This window comes from Otolemur garnettii, unplaced genomic scaffold, assembly GCF_000181295.1.
Source record: "Otolemur garnettii isolate 467f Iridium unplaced genomic scaffold, OtoGar3 scaffold00274, whole genome shotgun sequence".
Lineage (NCBI taxonomy): Eukaryota > Metazoa > Chordata > Mammalia > Primates > Galagidae > Otolemur > Otolemur garnettii.
This window is the reverse complement of record NW_003852669.1, coordinates 930,076-935,105: the sequence shown is the minus strand read 5'-3', so window position 1 is coordinate 935,105 and position 5,030 is coordinate 930,076.

The window sequence follows — 5,030 nt, the reverse complement described above, 5'->3', positions numbered from 1 at the left end:
CTCCAACTTAGCAAGACAGCATCCAAAGTGATCCTTTTAAAATATAAATCTGGGGCTCAGAGCCTGTAGCTCAGTGGCTAGGCACCAGCCACATACACCAGAGCTGGTGGGTTCGAATCAAGCCCGGGCCTGCCAAACAATAATGACAACTACAACAAAAAAAAAAAAATATGTATATATATATATATAATGAAATATAAAATGACTAATTCACCATAAATTCTACTTATATGTGTTCTAATGTTATAAAATATCAATATGTCTTAATGTATGTTACAAATAATCATTTTAATTCAGCTCAAAAAGTATTTCATAACTGATTAAATCCAAAGTTTGTCCTTCAAAAAAAGTAATAAAAAAAACTGACAAGTTCTCTCAAATTCAAATTTCTTTAGAGATGAAATATCATCATACTAAAAAAAAATTTCCAATACTTTAACTAGATGACTGACATGTCCATAAATATTACTAATCTAACTTCAAACAGAACAAAAATCTGTTATATAAAACCAAGCTAATTTATTGTGACTTTTTGTTGAAAGCATTGCTAATTCTTTCTATATTCTGTTTTCCAAAAATCAAAAAAAAAAAAAACCCATTTTCTATCTTTTAAACTATTTATAACTTTCAACACTATATATGCTTATGAATGAAATTTAAAACATGTATTTTTCTCTCTCCTTCATTTGTCCAAAATTTAAAAACCATTTATAAATATCCTTAATTTCTAACAATATAGTTATTTATATATGTTCAATAAAAATCTACTTTGTCCTATAAGGCACAATAAAAGACACTGGTTATTTGGACTTTAACAAAAGTAACATTTTCAGAGATGTCTAGACTGCGTTAAAAAATTAAGGTTGATTTTATAAAACCAATAAAAAAAATTTAAAAAGACTAGCCAAATACCTCACCAAAAAAGTATTTCTTGATCTACAATAAATAAAAAATGTCACCTTCTGACAAGTCCAAAAGTCACAATTCACTTTGAGACCTCAGAAAAACAAAAATGAATTTATCCAAAACATGCAGGTATCTGATGACACAGATAAAACCTAGGCTCATAAAAAGATTTTAAGTCTAAACTGAAAGTCCTTACAAAAAATTCAAAAACAAAGCCAATTTTAAAAAAAGCCTAGATGACTACTAATTATTCTTATTACACTTTATACAAATAATCAGACCCAATGAACTAAAAGTATGATTTATTTTTGACAACTAAATTAGTTCTACTAAAATTTATTTTTAATAAATTAAGAATTAGAAAAAAATGATTAAAAATAAAACAAAACTTTGGCCTGCCTATTTTAAATTCCAGCCTTGTCTACAATGCCAACTCATAAAATAAGACATAACTATTGAACAAAACTGATCTGTTAAGCAAGACTAAAAGACTAGCCAAAAAGTATAAAATTATGTACAATAGCTATATTTACTCCAAAGCCTAAGACTCAACAAAGGTTGCCTGTTGGCTTTACTGAAAAAAATTTTTTACACAATACTAAACACTATCTCTTATGTCTATATAAATATCTCAAGAAAATTAAAACCTAAATATTCACTTTAATTGCCCAGAACTTTAGATCAATTCTATAAGAACTTTTAAAACTAAGTATTATCTTAAAAACTGTGCTAAGACTACAAATAAAAATACTAATGTTCTCATTATATAAACTTTAGCCTCAGAATCCAAAATTTATAGATATTCATAAGTAACTAACCAAATAATTTCATTCTTTTATCCTAGATCCAACCTTGACTTCATCCCTGTCAATATAAAAATGCCAAAGAGCCACAGACATACATAATGTGGCTAAGGTCAAAGGAAAGTCAGATAAAAACCCTAGAGGTGTCTATAAAAGACTGTATAAAACATAGAGACAGGCCAAAGCACTATATAAAGCCAGAAAGGGGTAAGAAAAAGGGTCAATTGAATAAAAATTTGACCAAACCAAAGCCTTCAGAGGCTAAAGAAAAAATTACAGACATCCCTAGTACTAAACCTTCCTAATCTGGCCAAGCCTTTTAAACTATACCTATCAGAAAAAAAATAGAAAAGCTGAGGGAATGCTCACCCAGAATGTAAAATCCCAGGCAAGATCAGGTGCTTTTCTTTCTAAGCAATTTGATGGGGCCTTGAAATGATGGTCCCTGTGCCTAAGAACACTTGAAGGCACTGCCATGGTGGTGCAAGAGGCTGATAAGTTGACTTTGGGACGAAACTCAAGAGTCTGGGTATAAAAACAAAAATTGTGGGGTGCCTATAGCACAGTGGTTAGGGCCCTGGCCACATTCTTGAGGGCTGGTGGATTTGAACCAGGTCCCAACCTGCTAAACAAACAAACAAACAAAAATAGCCAGGCATTGTGGAGGGCTCCTGTAGTCCCAGCTATCAGGGAGGCTGAGGCAAGAGAATCATTGAGCTTAAGAGTTTGAGGTTGCTGTGAGCTATGATGCCATAGCACTCTACTGAGGGTGACAAAGTAAGACTGTCTCAAAAAAAAAAAAAAAATTGATAAACTCTGCCAAAAAACAAAGCTTAATTGGGTACAGGCCTTGCCACTGGTCTTATTCAATATTAAGTGTACCTCTTCTAAAAAGTTAGGGCACTCCCCTCATGAAATATGTATAAACGCCCTCCACTAATCCTCTGCAATTTAACAGGGATTCCTAAAAATAACTGGGAGAGACTGAATTAAACAGACAGTTAAAATCCTAAAAAAAGTAACAAAGACGATCTCCGCTTGGGTAATTAACTGTGTTCTGTTTAGTCTTTTGTGTATGAACACCCTTTCCCTCCAAAGGATCAAGTCTAGATCAAGGATTAAAACCTGGTTCCCTTCAATCCAAGGTAGAAAAAACCCTATACCATCATCCTGACCACATCCACAGGAGCAAAGGTGAAAAAGATCCTCACCTGGATCCATCACAGCAAGCTGAAGAGAGCTTCACTGCTCGCCCCAAGGGAAACAAAAACAGTTCCTGCGGACCCCTACAAGATACCTTTCCAGGCAGTCAACAAGCCCTATTCCAGCCACACACTGAGAACTTTTGGGTCTGAAAAAGCCTCCCGAAGTAGCCCCAATCGACAAACTCAAGACACGCTCTGATGTAAGAGGCATAAGGTGAAATTTATTACAGACCCGGGAGGCCCGGGAGGCCCGGGGGGCCTGGGGGCCCTGGGCCTGGACTCTTCCGGCATGCAAGCCGAGGACAAGCCCCAAACTCAGGGTGAAGGCAGTTTTTATGGGGTACAGAAAGCAAGAGGGGTAGGGTCGGATACGAGTACACTTTTCATCGGTGGTTGGTGATTTATTTCACTAGTAAAGGAGGATTTGGATTGGTACAGGTGAAGGGTAGGGGATTTCTTAACTGGGGCTAGAGGTGGTGTAGCCTAATTAGGAAGGAGAATACCTGAATTTCAAGGAAGTAGATACCTATTGCCTATTATGGGAGTTGTTCAAGGGAACTGATACTTATTGCCTATTATGGCAGCTGTCTGTCTTAGGTGACTCAATTCAATGGCTTAATGGCTGTGCAACCAGGGGTGGGGGAGGCAGCAGGGAGTGGCCCTGTGGTTTAACAGAGCAGACAAGAAAATGGCGCTGGTTTAGCCCTTACATTCCCCCCTTTCTCTTGTAACTGAGGCTCAATCTTGAGCCTTATCTGCTGTAGTATGCATGGGAGTATATTGGGAATGGAGGACAAGTAGTTGAACGGCATTGATTCTGGCCTGCACAAAAGCAATAAGGCGATTGATGATACAGGGTCCCAGAGTTAGTAGTAGGAGTAGGATTAGGAGGGGGCCAGTAATTGCTGACAGTAGGGTGGTGAGCTAAGGGAACATGTTGAACAATGACTTTTACAATAGCATTCTGAACATTTGCACAAATTAAAGTTCACTTAGCTCTTATGAGTCTAATAAAGAACAGTCCTATGATGACGTAGCGTTCCATGCTTTCGCTGTGTGTGAACCAGTCAGTTCCCGGGGTGTGACTGGAGCAGGGCTTGCCGTTCTCCACAACACCAGCTTGAGGGGGTTTTTAGGATCCAAGGTAGCTTCCCAAGGTCCAGCAGTTGTTGAGGTGAGGAGTCCACTCTGCGGGGACTCAGGATCAGTTGCCATTGTTTACGTACTGCTCAGTCCAGCTCCTCTTAGGTGGGGGCAGGTTCTCTTCTGGTTCCACGGTAGGCTTCACTCTGCTGTAATGGATCTAGGCAGGAATTCCTGCTACTCTCACAGGTGTGGTCAGGATAAAGTTGTAAGGGCCTTTTTACTTCGCCCTCAGGGGAGACACGTTCCAGTCTTTGACCCACACCGCAGCTTCTGGAGAGCAAGGGTGGACAGGGGAAAACAAACTAACAGGACACCTCTCACCCATTTTAACACTACCTTTGCCCTTCTATTTAACTGCTTAGAGAAGTAGGCTATATACAGGCCTTGGCCCGGACCTAACCAGCTGGGTTAACATTTCCACAGCCGTCTTGGTTCTCTTCATATCTAGATTCCTTCCTGCCTGCTGGATAATAAGGTATTTACTGCTGGCAGATCTGAGTCTTTCCTTTAGGAACTTTATAGTCACATACTTTTAGATGTTACAATAGGCAGTCTGTACCTTGAGCATAGCTCTGGGGAGTTATCTTTCATCCAGACCTGGAGCCATCGCTGGGCCAGTTCAGGCCTCAGTCCTTCCTCTAGTTGAGTCACAAACGGCCTCTACTTCTAAGGCTAATACCAGATCTGGTTTGGGCAGTTGTAGCTGCACATTTCCTCGTGGCCTCTTATGGCCAATTCTGTGGTCTGAGAGAGGGGCTACTGGCCAGGTGATCACCAAGTGTTTACCCCCCAGTATTCCTTGGCCCCAATTCTCACTCAGATCATGGGCTTTCTGGGGGCTGCTGGGTCCGGTCCCCTTCAGTCTTAGCAGGGCCTCTCCCACTAAGTTATAGAGGGCTCCCTGCTCTTCCAGTTCTGTGACCTTTTTCAGTTTTTGCAGCAATGTCTCTTGGTACCAGATCTGCCAATA